The sequence below is a fragment of the Cervus elaphus genome, chromosome X (genome assembly GCF_910594005.1).
Source record: "Cervus elaphus chromosome X, mCerEla1.1, whole genome shotgun sequence".
In the NCBI taxonomy this organism is placed as follows: domain Eukaryota; kingdom Metazoa; phylum Chordata; class Mammalia; order Artiodactyla; family Cervidae; genus Cervus; species Cervus elaphus.
In genome coordinates this window covers 73,133,204-73,148,768 of record NC_057848.1, presented here as the reverse complement: position 1 = coordinate 73,148,768, position 15,565 = coordinate 73,133,204, and the positions used below count along the sequence as shown (strand labels likewise).

The following is a 15,565-nucleotide window of genomic DNA, read 5'->3' as shown; positions in this document are numbered from 1 at the left end:
ACATAGAAATCATTGTGAAGAGGCAAGTTTTTTCAGGCTATGGGCATTAAATTCATAAATGGAATTACCTTGTAGATCCAGTCAAAAAAGACAAAAGATAACCTAAAACTGTGTCTGCAATCACAGTTGAACAAAAGCACATAAATATGGCAAGTGTACACTTCTCATGGTTGTCTTCTATGAAATACAAGGTCATAATGTGAAAGTTAGGTTCATGCATTTCTCCCGTGAAAAACAACATACCTGAAGACAGCATAGTTCAAGTGTGTTAGCTTCTGATGATCTAACCATTCAGGGATAAAACTTAAAAAAAAAGAGAGAAGGAGAGAGAGGAATTTCTATTACACTTGACCTCCAGACTGTATCTCCCAAATATCTTGTCTCAAGGAGTTTTGGCACAAAGTGGGCCACTGGTAATTTATAGTTGAACCTTCTGACATGCACCTGAAATTTCAAATGGTGAGCTACTGACTAAAGAATGACACATACACTTTAGTCAAGAGAGGAAAGCAGGGTTCGAAAGAACTGTTCAGAAGGCTATTGGCCTGTAATTGAGGAAATGTCTCTAACTAAAGCTGAAGTTTATGAAGACTAAATCTTTTCTTGAGGAATTCACATGGATGAAAGGAATGTAATTCAGTCTGCAAAAAATGGGATCTGCCACTCAGGACAAGATCTAAACTACTTTAGTACTGAGAGACTATTTTTAGGGATTTTTTTGTTTTTAATTCAGGTAATTGAGTGTTTAATGTGAAATTACATACTGAACCCTAATTAAAGACAACTTCATAATGTAGAGAAGGGCACTAAAGGGCAATTAAATCAATGACCTGTCTTGTCATCAATGAAGGGTGACATTTCTACAACTATGCTTGCAGAAGTCAAAGTGTGGTTAACACAGTCTAACGGCTAGGTTCCAAGTGTCCCGATGAGACCTATTGTAATTCCATGTAAGTGCCATATAAGGAAATTGGAACATTTAAACTTTATATATGACTCAATCTTCATTCCATTGAAATGTTGTCTCACAAGCTCTGCCAGGAGTTTTCCCAAAGGTCTTTACCAAATCAAGAGACTGGACAGTCAGGACTCAACTTTCTCAGACAGAGAACAACAAGTTTCAGCCTGTCAACAGGTTACAGCCTGAGATGTCAGCAAAGACAGTGTTCCTCCCAGAAGACAGTCTTCTCAGCACAAAGCTACAAAGTCATGAGACCTTCATAGGTGACCCACAGAACTGGAAAGACTCTCAATCCATCTCTTACTTGCAGAGTCTCTCTGTTCCAGTTACATGGAACTCAGACTCTGGGATAATAATATGGAGAATAAGAAAGAGAAAACCTAAAGGCAAAGTTTTCATTACAAACCAGTTCCAAATACTCATGTGAAGCATAGAGAGAAACAAAAAAAAAGAACCAATATCCTTAGTATAATCAATACAATGGTTATGTGTGTTTTCTCTGTGTTCAAAAATTCATAAATCCTGAGTGGAGGGGACAGTCCCACCCAAAAATATATTGCAAATACTATATCACCTAAATTATTCCTATGTCAAAAAAAAAAGTAGATTTGTATTATATGACTGTTCTCAAATGATTATTGATTTTAATTCCAAGGTTAGAAAACATAATATTTAATAACAGTAAAAAATATTAAGGCTAATAAAGGTATTGTGTTGTGAAAAATAAATAAATAAACTGATCATTAAATAATCAATCATTCCAGTCACTGATTAGAAAGAGTAAAATTCTACTTAGATTTACCCCATAGGCAGCCACTTGGTTCTAGTAGATGGTAAACAGTGCTGACGAATGAATTTAATCAGGTATTTTCTTCTTTCACTGTGGTCACTGTTTCCTGCAGATGTGTTCCAAAGAGAAACAGTCTTTCTGATGTAGACTTCCTACAGACGCGACTTTTAGTAAAACAAATGGCTAGCATTTAAATCTTCTACAATTACGTGTGCATGCTCAATTGTGTCCAACTCTTTGCAACCCCTTGGACTGTAGCCCAGGCTCTTCTGTCTATGGAATTTTTCATGCGAGAATACTGGAGTGGGTTTCCATTTCCTCCTGCAGGAGATCTTCCCAACCTAGGGATTGAAACTGCATCTCCTGCATTCATAGGTGGATTCTTTACCACTTGAGCCATCTGAAAAACCCTCATCTACAACTATTACAGTCAATTTTCCAAGATCATAAATTGATAATGAATAAATTAATAATCCAGCTTAACCAAATGGGGAAAAGCAATAATTCTGTATTTGTGAAAGAATAATACTAAGCTTTTACAAATTTGCCAAAATATTTACATATTGGTGGTGGTGGTTTAGCCGCTAAGTCATATCCAACTCTTGCGACCCCGTGGACTGTAGCCCTCCAGGTTCCTTTGTCCATGGGATTCTCCAGGCAAGGAATATTGGAGTGGGTTGCCATTTCCTTCTCCAATTACATATTGGAGTTTACATATTCCAAGGCATCAACTGTCTGGACAGACGTAGTAAGAATTTGCTGTTCTGTTGCTCCAGGTACAATCTGGAAATACCCACAGTCACCACCAATCAGCACTTTAGACACATTCTGCTGCCTTTGCTGAAGACTAACACTAAGAATCACTCACTTTTAGCAAGTGTCAGATACTAAGCATTTTACCTGAATCATCTCATCTAACCTCCACAGCCTATAATTAGGTACATCAATATTACTATTTCCTCTTCTGAGGTGTTAAGAAGTGAGAAAATTGCCCAATATAACTTTTAAGTAATGGCGCCAGGAATTGAATATTATTATATGTTTCCTGTGGCTGTTCAATCACTAAGTCATGCCCGACTCTTTGCAATCCAAAGGATTGCAGCACTCCAGGCCTCCCTGTCCCTCACTGTCTCCCGAGGTGTGCCCAAGTTCATGTCCATCGAGTTGGTGATGTGATCCAGCCATCTCATCCCCTGCTGCCCTCTTCTTCTTTTGCCTTAAATCTTCCCCAGTATCAGGGTCTTTTCTCATGAATCGGCTGTTTTGTGTAGTATGCGTGTTTCAAGTAGTATATATTTATATGCTTAAATGTGAGTAAATAATCCTAATAATCAATATATTGAAATGCAAAAGGGAAGAGTAATTCATATTCAACTTAAAATGGAAATTTTCAAATTAGAAAAGGTTTGAGGTAGTGTGTATAAAACAGCTGGCATTTCTTTGTGAAACAGGGAAACACTTTACGAATTAGAAGAGGATAAATTAGGATTTGCCAGGGGTGGGTACATTTTCATTAGTTTCTTCTGGGATTCTGAAAAAATTAAGAAAAGCAAAAATTGTCCAGTGGTATGTTGACAGATGTTCATTTTATTTAACAAGCACAGGGCACAGAGGACACTAGCATCTAATGTTTTGGTGGTCAATCTTAACCAAGCAAGCTGAAATAACAAATCAGTTGAAATGGTAAATCTCATTTCTAGTGGTGAAACAAGTGTATGAAATTGACATTAGCAAGTGGTTGGACTGTGATGAACTTAAGACAGTGAACCATAATGATGTTAGGTCTCTAAGAAGAATGACAGCTACAGGGAGGAGAACTGTACAAAACAAGATCAAACCCAGGGTAGAACTCACTCTCCCAGATTGCCTGCTGAAAGGTATAGCAGAGGGAGAGGACAACTTGCACAAGGATATTGCTTGCATTTCGTTCTAATATTTTTAAAGATAGGGGTCAGTGAAGCCACAGACAGCAATAACTGAGCACTCCAACAGATTGTAACCATTGGGTCATTTTATATTGTACAATTTAAGTGCTATTTGGTATTTGTAAACTAGTATATTTGTTTTGAAAGTGAAAGTGAAGTTGCTCAGTCATGTCCGAATCTTTGCAACCCCATGAACTGTAGCCTACCAGGCTCTTCTGTCCATGGGAATTTCCAGGCAAGAATACTAGAGTGGGTTGCCATTTCCTTCTCCAGGGGATCTTCCCGACCCAGGGATCGAACCCAGTTCTCCCGAGTTGTAGGCAGACACTTTACCGTCTGAGGATTATTTACGATGGTGTCTATAGAGTGTTCCCAAATACTGCATATAATTTTAATCAAAAATTCACATTAGGTCCACAACTTGACTAGTTTTGTTTTAATCATGCATGTATTTTTATTTATTTAAAATTTATATAGCACTTACCATTTGTAAGGCACTGTTCTAAGCATATAAACACATAGGGATTAGAAATTTTATATTACTTTTTCCTGTATTCTTACAGTTGAGCATGGAAGCCTGGATGCCTGAATGCCATAGATGAACAGAATCTTAGAGTAAGAAGGGACTTCAGAGGCCATCCAGCCCAATCCTCTATGTGTGTCACATGAATCTTTGTTGTAACTACATCCACCAATGAGTAGTCCAGACTAAGCATGAACATCTCCAGTGGGAGATACAAAATTCAGAAGGCACCTGATTATTCCCAGACATATGATCATATGGGCAAACATGCCAAATATCTGTTAACACTAACTTGGGTCTCATGGGAAACTCAACCAGGATCCAGGGGAATACACTTTCGCCATATAGACCAGGGAGCACAGGAGCTGACCCCACATGTTGCATAAGATCAGTGAGGGACTTGTTGTAAGACTGATTAAAAAGGGCCTGAAACCATGCCCACGGTGGGGTGAGGGGAAATTCATGGTCTAGAACTTACATGTCTCATAAACAAAGTTAAAGCCTCAGAAGGTTAGAATGATCAGCATTTTTCTGTTTCTCTTACATATTTCAGAAGATGTGTGGCCTTTGATAAGTATTCATTTAATTAGTCATTCATTCATTGTATTAGGTTGAAAAATGAACCCCCAAAATCTAAGTACAAATCTCTTATCACCTATAAACGTTACCTTTTATGGCCAAAGGGACTTTGTACATGTGATTGGGTTAGGATCTTGAGATGGGGAGACTATCTTGGATTATCCCAGTGGGCCCTAAATGTTATCACAATGGTCATTACAAGAAGGAAGCAGACAGATTTGACATGGAAGAGGAGAAAAAGGTAATGTGATGACAGAAGCAGAGACTGAAGTAATATGCTTTGTTTATAGGAAGGGGCCACAAACCAAAGAATACAGACAGCTACTAGAAGATAGAAAAGGCGAGAAAATATATTCTCCCTTCAAAATCTCCAACTGTGCCAGCACTTTGACTTTAGTCCAATGAAACTGATTTTGGACCTTTGAATTCTAGAACTAGAAGAGAAAAAAAAAATTGTGGGCTTCCCAGGTGGCACAGTGGCAAAGAAGCCACCTGCCAATGCAGGAGACACAAGAGAGGGGAGTTTGGTCTCTGGGTTGGGAAGATCCTCTGGAGTAGGAAATGGTAACCTGCTCCAGTATTCTCACTTGGAAAATTACATGGACAGAGGAGTCTGTCACGCTATAGTCCATGGGGTCACAAAGAGTCAGATATGACTGAGCAACTGAGCACACACACACACCCACAATTTGTTACAGTGGCCACAGGAAACGAACACATTCGTCAAACACTTACTGAACGTCTACTGGGGTCAGGCTCTGGGCAAAGCTCTTGATTTATAGAGCATGGTAACATGCTGAGTGACAATGAACAAATTAACATCTCAGCTATCTCACTTGCAAACAGAGGTGATTCTACATATTTTATAGGGCTCTTAGGAGAATTAATAACACTGATAGGAAATCTGTCAACTACTGAATGTTGATTATGGGCTAAACACAATTATTTCTTTTAATCTTTAAAATAATACTAAAAAGTAGGTACTACTATTAACTCAATTTTATAAATTATAGTCCATTATGGAAAAGGGGAAACATTAGTAAGGAGACTGAATCTTAGAGGGTGAGTATCTTGCCCAAAGTTACTCCACAGCCAGGCTGGATTTTATATCAAGCCCACAGATTAGGTTGGCCAAAAAGTTCATTCCAGTTTTTCTGTAAGATGTTATAGAAAAACTCAAAGGAACATTTTGGTGAACCCAATAGTGTTCTTGATTACCATTCCTGACTCATGGTAACCATTCAATCAAGGTGCAATCAATCCTCTTCTCCTTCCTTCCTTCACTATAATTAAAGATGTGGCCTTTTTTCTCATTAGTTACACCTTTATTTTTTAGCAGTAGCTCAGGGTTTGCAACATCAATCTTTAATTTATCATAGGACATCTTTAAATAATCTTATACTACTTCAAGCACAGTATAAGAACTTTATACAAGTATTCAAGATATGGTCCTTTGCCTTCAAGGCAGAAAGCTGCTAATGTCACTAACATCATCAGGGGAAGGCCAGCTTATCCTGTAGGCTCAGGCGTGTGCCATGCATGCCCTGTGGAGGCGCACTGTACAGACTCTCTGGCTCTGGGATTGTGGGATTCCATCATTCCCAAGTATGGCAAAGTACTTGACAAAATCCACAAGGGCTCAGTTCAGTTTGCCCTAAACCAGAGCAGACAAAAAAGAAACCACAATGGACCAACTTGCCTTCTTCCATAGTTATTCCCATTTTTTCTTGACTCCAGCCACTCCAGAACCTTGACTTGTGAGCCACACATTGCAGAGCCACAACGTACTCTGTAAAAGCCTGCAGACCTGTGAGGTTATATGCTTCTTCTTCATTCACACAGCTTTTGGTGAAGTTGACTTCCATCTAAAAGACAAAGACAGCCTTAAGCTGGATGGGAGACCACATGTTATCTTTCCATGTTTCTTCTTTACTCCCCAACCCTCTCTTACCTTTCTGAACCAGTAGCATTATATTTAAAATTTTTTAATTTTCACAAATAAACTTCTACACTTGCTTGGAGACTGTTAGCATCAAATAGAGGGGTTACCCCAAGAACCACCACTCATCCCCTTTCTTCTTTCTAAGCTTGTGAGGTAGATATTCCTGCCTCTGGGCTGGATGTGAGTGAATCTTGCTGTCCTGGAAGATGCAGGGTGGGTGGAGTCCTGGCACCCAATACAGGCCTCAGTTTAATTTCTGGAGATGACAACAATACCTAGAGATAAGATCTCAAGGAACAGTATGTAAAAGACACGTTGACAGCATGAAGTTCAAACTCATGTCATGAGCAAAACCCCGACAAGTTAAGTGATTATGGACTACCTCAGCAGTTATAATCAGCAGAACTAGGATCAGAGCACAGATCCCCTCACGCCCAGACTCTTTCCTTTTATTCAAACTTCCCATTTCAAATGATTGGTCTTTGGGTGATCAGTCAAGTTGCTAAAGATCTCAGTATCCTAGATACATAAATTCATTTTGACACTCTCTCAGTGTGCAGAACAGGGAGAGGCAAATATACCACCTCCCCTTTCTAGACCTCAGTTTCCTTGTTAGTAAATGAGCGTGTTGCTTTCTATAAAGTCCCTCTGGACTTAACTCTCCACAAGAAAGTAGAAATTCAGCTATGTCTTACTGAGCATGATCATTGTTGCTGCAACATGAACTTTTAGCTGTAGGTTTATATAAATTTATATTGAGCTTATTAATGAAAATAAACTCTATTTACAGACATGACTACTTTGTGAGGATGCACACTAGCCCATAGAATCTGGCAAGAATAGGAAGTCCTGATATCACTTATGTGTACAACAACTGTGAAAATCGGTACACAATTATAGGTGCTGGGCCTAAAGGAAATTGGGGCAAAATCAGGATGCGTCTATATGGCCAACAGCTGAGCATCCCAGCTGCAGATGGACGGTTCTGAACTCCCAGTCTAGTGAGATGGCATCAGAGCAAGGAAGCAGCATCCAGGCCTGAAGGCAATTTTGCTGCTGAACCCCAGGTTCCCTGAGCACCTTCCTGCAAAAGCCCCTGGAGACGTTGCAGTGGTAGAACAGGGCTGTTGGGAACATATCTTGGGACAATTCATCATCTCCGGGGAAGTGGCCTCCTCAACTGACCTCAGTTATGGGGCTCAGTTAAAACCAGATTAAGACCTTTGAGAGAAGGTCAACCACATGGTACTCTCCATGCATAAATCAAAATAAAAACAGTATTAATCCATAAAACACATGTAAGGAAGTCTAATGACATTCTATTTTACTTTCCATGCTTTTAAAATATATAATCTTCTTCTTCTATTTTTAATTTCTCAAAATTTTCCTCCTGTTTTGCTAGTACCCTCAGCATATGCTTGGTCTCTTGCTGGGTCTCCTCACAATCAGAAAGCTCTCTTTACTGTACCTGTGCAAACCTGTTCTTCCCAGACCCAGCCTCAGGGCAGAAAAAAATGCAGTTAAAGTTCCAAAGAGTGCTCCTCTAAGGCTTCTTTACTGTGGCTTTTTTCCAGGCTATATGGCTTTGGTCCTCACTGGATCCAAGACCAATTGATCCCCCATATACAGGCTTAAATCTAAAAATCCCCGAACTCAGAACAAGCAATGGACTCCTACCGAAACACTAATTAACCACCAGTTTTGTTTCTAGCAACCTATATTTTGTGCCACGTCCTAGCTTATCCCAAGTGTTTATATCTTAAGAGATGAGTCAGAAGTTTTGGAGCAAAGCCTAAGTCAAATTCTTAAAACAGTCTTGAAATCCTTTGGTAGAGTGTTCACATGGTTCCTTTTTATAAAAGTAGAAACCCTTTCCACTATGGCCATGGGGAGGTAGTTTGGAGGCTAAAGTATGGTCAAATGAATGACTGAACTTGGCGTCACAAAACCTGAGCTCAACTCTGTAACTCACAAATCTTAGACAGATGACCAAAGTGCTCTACATTGCAATTTGCTACTGCTACTGCTAAGTCACTTCAGTCGTGTCCGACTCTGTGCGACCCCATAGATAGCAGCCCACCAGGCTCCCCCGTCCCTGGGATTCTCCAGGCAAGAATACTGGAGTGGGTTGCCATTTCCTTCTCCAATGCATTGCAATTTACTAATCTGTAATAACAATGGGGCTTCCCTGGTGGCTCAGTGGTAAAGAATTCACCTGCAAATGCAGGAGATGTGGGTTTGATTCCTGTGTCAGGAAGATCCCCAGAAGAAGGAAATAGCAACTCATTCCAGTATTCTTGCCTGGGAAATCCCAAGGAGGAGGAGCCTGGAGGTCTACAGTCCCTGGGGTCACAAAGAGTCGGACACAACTTACTGACTAAACAAAAACAACAATAAGAAGAAAAGCGATATCTTATTTATAGGAGGGGTTTCCCAGGTGGCTCAGTGGTAAAGAATCAACCTTCCAATGGAAGAGACACAGTTTCAATCCCTGGGTTGGGAAGATCTCCTGGAGATGGAATTGGTAAACCACGCTAGTATTCTTGCTTATGTTTTCCCAGTAGTCACATATGGGTGTGAGAGCTGGACCATAAAGAAGGCTGAGCACCGGAGAGTTGATGCTTTCGAACTGTGGTGCTGAAGAAGACTCTTGAGAGTTCCTTGGACAGCAAGGAGATCAAACCAGTCAATCTGAAAGAAAATCAACCCTGAACATTCATTGGAAGGACTGACACTGAAGCTGAAGCTCCAGTACTTTGGCCACCTGATGTGAAAAGCCTACTCATTGGAAAAAACCCTGATGCTGGGAAAGACTGAGGACAGGAAGAGAAGGGGTGACAGAGGATGAGATGGTTGGATGGCATCATCAACTCAATGGACATGTGTTTGAGCAAACTCTGGGAGATAGTGAAGAACCAGGAACCCTGGCGTGCTGCAGTCCCGTGGGGTTGGAGAGAGTCGGACATGACTGAGCGAATGAACAACATTCTTGCCTGGGAAATCCCATGGAAAGAGAAGCCAAGCAGACTATGGTCCATGGTCTTGCAAAGAGTCAGACACAACCTTTTAACTAAAAAACAACAATTTATATGATATTTGCAAGGATTAAGTAGCTTGCAGTATAAAAAAGCACTCTGCAACCCATATATTGTGTGCATGGGTGCTCAGTCACTCAGTCATATTTGACTCTTTGCAATCCCATGGACTGTAGCCCACCAAACTCCTCTGTCCATGGGATTATCACAGCAAGAATATTGGAGTGGGTTGCCATTACCTCCTCCAGGGGATCTTTCCAACCCAGGAATTGAAAACAAGTCTCCTGCAGTTCCTGCACTGGCAAGTAGGATTCTTTACCATTGAGCCACCTGGGAAGCAAACCCATATGTTAGCATCTCACAAATATGAGTCTTGTTATATGAACATATTGGGATTTTGGAATTGGTTTTTATGTGGTGTAGTTTAATTAAACATTTATTGAGCACATGTGGCAGGCAATGAGAATACTAAGATGAAAATCAAGGTCTCTGTGTTTGAGGAACTTATCATCAAATATGGGGAGAGATGAGTTTAAGTGACTATGTTAAGTGCAATGACAGAGGAGGAGTACCTATCTCAGACTCCCAGAAGAAAATATGTCAGATCAGAGTTCTGAGAGATGAGTGGCTCTAGCAAGGTTTAGGCCAAGAGGAGAGGTACAAAGCAGAGAGCTGTTCTAGGCAGAAGCAGAGAGTAATGAAATGACGTGACACAAGGGAAACTAGCAATTCAGAACTACTAGAGAAGCAAGAGCAAGATGGAAGATGAGTTTGGAGGGCTTGATAGGGGCCAGGCCTTGGAGGGTTAAGAATTTAGATCTTTTTCCATTGACAATGGGATGAGAACCATCCAGAGAAGACTGGATTGGTTTAGGTGGATTTAGAACTGATTAGACTTGGTTGTGTTTGAGAACTGAAAGGAGAGAGATTCTGGTTGTACATTCCACTCTCCTTCCCACGTTCTCCAGGTTAGCAGGAGGAAGGACCTCGGAAGGAAGGAGGCAAAGATGAGTACAGATGCAGGTAAGTTTTTCAAAGAGGTGGGGTACAGGATGCTAGGGATTGAAGTAGTTTGCATGTGCTGCCCTCACTTAGTATTGTAAGTGGTTTAGTAATTTTCCAGAGGAATATAGCTCCTGGCTTCTTTTTCTTGTTGGATTTTGTAAAGTAGTCACAGGACTCTGGGATCAGACAAAAGAAACCAAGGGTTGCTAGACAGTAGATCACACAGAAGTTCCTCAGATTCACTGAGCCCATGTTATGTGGTATGAAGATGAGTTTCCGTTGTGCTGGGGAGTGCCCTACTTAGGGGTTCCTTTCTGGGTTCCAGAAACTACCCATCAGTGAGTCTTATGTTCGTATAGTCAGTTCTAGGAGAATGGATCCAGAGTTGGCACAGAAAAGAAGCTGAGAGGAAGAGTGAACTCATTATTTCTCTTGACTTGAATATAAGACAAGTGAAACTTAACCAGTTTTCTTTTCTGCAAGAGTTCTAGTCTAGTGGAGGATGCACTAGATATAGTACCATGGCTTCAGTAAAGGAAAAAGTCTAGTGATGGCCTCATGGCCAAGATGAAAAAAGTAGGCTAATGATTGTGGTGGTCTTCTATATTCAAAGAAGCTTGAGTAAATGAGCTTCTTTTAGCACAAAGGAGAGGCTGATGTCTTTGGATGGGCTCCAGTGTAGTCATTCTTTGATCAATGATTAGATGAAGGTATAAAAATGTTATCAAATCTGAAGATATTAAAAAATTAGAAAGTAAAAAGTTAACTCGAAGGTTTATAGAAAAGTTAGAAAGTAGAAAATTAACTACAAGCTTTGGGTAATAGAATAAAGATTCTCAATAGGCCAAAATGATGGATAAGACCAACCTGAAGAAATTCAATAGGAATAAATAAAACATCAGCATTTTAGGTTAAAAAGGGATAAGTTATAAGACAGTGGAAATATTCTTACTAGAAAATCTTTTGTGTGTTGGGGGGAAATCTTAAAGATTTAAATGATTTAATTGGCTGGAAGCTAAGAGTCAATAATGTAAGTTGGTTAGAAATAGAAAGTTGATATAATATCAGACTGCATTATGGAAATATGATAATTATTTCTGAATTTTGAGGTAAGAAAATATTTCTCAAGATGCAAGAGACAATAAATATAAAGGGAAACCTTGATAAAATTTGACAGTATTCATATTAAGAAGTTCTGTTCCTCTAAAGTTACCATTAAGAAAGTGAAAAGGCAAGCTGCTTAGTGAGAGATGTTTACAAGACACATAAAAAATAAAGACTCATAAACAGAATATGTAAGTAACTCCTATGAGTCAATTAAAAAATCAGATCTTCCAAAAGAAAAAAAGTGTGCAAAAGGCTTAAATCAATACTTCAAAAAGAAGGATTCCACGTGGCCAATAAATACACGAAAAGACATACAATCTCATTAAAAGTTAGGTAAATGCAAATTAAAGCCATGATTCCATTGTGTACATGCAACAGAAGACTACATTGGAATAAAAATGTATAAACACCAGCACTGTAAAACATGAATGGATTTTAAAAACACAATATTGAGAGAGAGGAGTCAAACATAAAGAAAATACAAAGTATATGGATTCCATTTATACACCATCTCAAACTACATTGTTTAGGGATGCAGGCCTACATGGTAATACCAAAATGAAAAGCAAAGAAGCAATTACCAAGAAAATTAGGATAATCATTGGTTCTAAAGGCAGGAGGAGAGTGTTATCAGAAAAAGGTAGGCAGGGGGCTATCGCATGCTATTTTTTATATCAGTGGTTTTTACATGCACACTGACTTAATAATAACTTGTTAAATGCAATATTTATATTTTGTTCACTCTTCTAAATATGTGTTATAGATCACAAAGTTTAGAACAATTTAAAAAGAAATTCCCAAGCTATAGACTCTCAAGAACCAATGTAGCTAGACACAAAACAGAATGAAATGCAAAAATAAATTTATCACTTTTTTGTATGCCCCTATGTTCAGAATGCAAGATGCATATGGTAAAACACTTTTCCAATCTAAAAGGCCCAAATGGGAAACTGGGGAGAAAAGTATTCACTATTGTCTATCTTCTATTTTAAATGTAGAAAATAGAAAAAAATTGGTTCCAGATCAACAAACATCAATAATTCTCTGAGAAACATTATAATGGCATAACTTACCCAGTGGGTACTATTTACTGCTCTGAATCGAAGTGTATAATTTAAAGCAGATGACTTAGGTGCCAACACAGGCTGTGTCCATTTTATTTGAACCATTTTTTTGAGGCCCAAAACTGGTTTCACACTGGAAATCTTAGGAGGCTCGATTTTAGCTGAAAATAAAAATCATACAGTTCTTGTATTTGCACAAAGACCAGAAAGTGCTAATAACATCCACCCAGAATTGAAAAGGAAATGATAGTGCATATTTCGTGATTTAATGTATGCACAAGGCTTTAGGAAAGCAGGGCAAAAAGAATGTTGCCACCTCCCACTCCTTCAAAAGAGAATGTCCAGTGAGGAAAGGCTATATTTCTGAGATTTTTTTTTTTTTTAACAAATCAGCCTTTTACTGACTGGTTGAGATCTTTTGTTAAACAGAAGGGAGGTAAAAGGAAATTCCATGACCAGAGAATGGGTTGCTCCTCTTGTCTATTCTCCCCATCTCTCTTTCTTTGACCTTCAGGATGAAGAAGTGTCCAGTAGAAAGCACCTCTCATCTCCCCTGAACACTACAAACATTCTCACCCTAAATCTCTCCTTGAAAAAGTGTGTGTGTGGGGGGGGTTATAAAAGTAACATAGGCTCACTTCAAAAATTATTTATTTGAATGCATTTATTTGGTTGTGCCAGGTCTAATTTGCAGAGTTGCAGCTTGAGAACTCGTAGTTGTAGCTTGTAGGATCTAGTTCCCTATCCAGGGATCGAACCCACGCTCCCTGCATTGGAAGGCAGAGTCTTGACCACTGGACCATCAGGGAAGTCCTCCCCAAATTTTTTAAATATAGAAAAACTACAAAGAAAAATGTAGTCAACCATAATTCTATCAACCGGCATGCATGCTAAGTTGCTTCAGTCATGTCGGATTCTCTGTGATCCCATGGACTCTAGCCCGCCAGGCTCCTCTGTCCATGGGATTCCCCAGGCAAGAATACTGCAGTGGGTTGCCATGTCCTTCTTGCCATCAACCAGAGATCATCCTTATTAGCATTTTGGTGTATTTCCAGGCTTTTTCCAATACAAGAATTTGTATTTTTTTTTAAATGATGTTATAGGAAAAGAAGAAGTGAAACTCTCGCTGTTTGCAGATGACATGATCCTCTACATAGAAAACCCTAAAGACTCTTCCAGAAAATTACTAGAGCTAATCAATGAATATAGTAAAGTTGCAGGATATAAAATTAACACACAAAAATCCCTTGCATTCCTATATACTAACAATGAAAAAACAGAAAGAGAAATTAAGGAAACAATACCATTCACCACTGCAACAAAAAGAATAAAATACTTAGGAATATATCTACCTAAAGAAACAAAAGAGCTATACATAGAAAACTATAAAACACTGATGAAAGAAATCAAAGAGGACACAAACAGATGCTCATGGATTGGAAGAATCAATATTGTCAAAATGGCTATTCTACCCAATTCAATGCAATCCCTATCAAGCTACCAACGGTATTTTTCACAGAACTAGAACAAATAATTTCACAATTTGAATGGAAATACAAAAAACCTCAAATAGCCAAAGTAATCTTGAGGAAGAAGAATGGAACTGGAGGAATCAACCTGCCTGACTTCAGACTCTACTACAAAGCCACAGTCATCAAGACAGTATGGTACTGGCACAAAGACAGAAATATAGGTCAATGGAACAGAATAGAAAGCCCAGAGATAAATCCACGAACTTATGGACACCTTATCTTTGACAAAGGAGGCAAGGATATACAATGGAAAAAAGACAACCTCTTTAACAAGTGGTGCTGGGAAAGCTGGTCAACCACTTGTAAAACAATGAAACTAGAACACTTTCTAACACCATACACAAAAATAAACTCAAAATGGATTAAAGACCTAAATGTAAGACCAGAAACTATAAAACTCCTAGAGGAGAACATAGGCAAAACACTCTCCGACATAAACCACAGCAAGATCCTCTATGACCCACCTCCCAGAATATTGGAAATAAAAGCAAAAATAAACAAATGGGACCTAATGAAACTTAAAAGCTTTTGCACAACAAAGGAAACTATAAGTAAGGTGAAAAGACAGCCCTCAGATTCGGAGAAAATAATAGCAAATGAAGAAACAGACAAAGGATTAATCTCAAAAATATACAAGCAACTCCTGCAGCTCAATTCCAGAAAAATAAATGACCCAATCAAAAAATGGGCCAAAGAACTAAACAGACATTTCTCCAAAGAAGACATACAGATGGCTAACAAACACATGAAAAGATGCTCAACATCACTCATTATTAGAGAAATGCAAATCAAAACTACAATGAGGTACCATTACACGCCAGTCAGGATGGCTGCTATCCAAAAGTCTACAAGCAATAAATGCTGGAGAGGGTGTGGAGAAAAGGGAACCCTCTTACACTGTTGGTGGGAATGCAAACTAGTACAACCACTATGGAGAACAGTGTGGAGATTTCTTAAAAAACTGGAAATAGAACTGCCATATGACCCAGCAATCCCACTTCTGGGCATACACACTGAGGAAACCAGATCTGAAAGAGACACGTGCACCCCAATGTTCATCGCAGCACTGTTTATAATAGCCAGGACATGGAAGCAACCTAGA

General features: G+C 39.1%; 1 protein-coding gene and 1 pseudogene across 3 annotated transcripts in view; one reads left to right on the top strand and one right to left on the bottom strand.

Annotated features, from left to right (window-relative positions):
* LOC122689685 (probable ATP-dependent RNA helicase DDX4) overlaps positions 1-15,565 on the top strand; it is a 727,334-nt gene that overhangs the window by 123,341 nt on the left and 588,428 nt on the right. The gene's annotated exons all lie outside the window — the stretch shown is intronic.
* LOC122689367 overlaps positions 1-15,565 on the bottom strand; it is a 52,356-nt pseudogene that overhangs the window by 18,824 nt on the left and 17,967 nt on the right.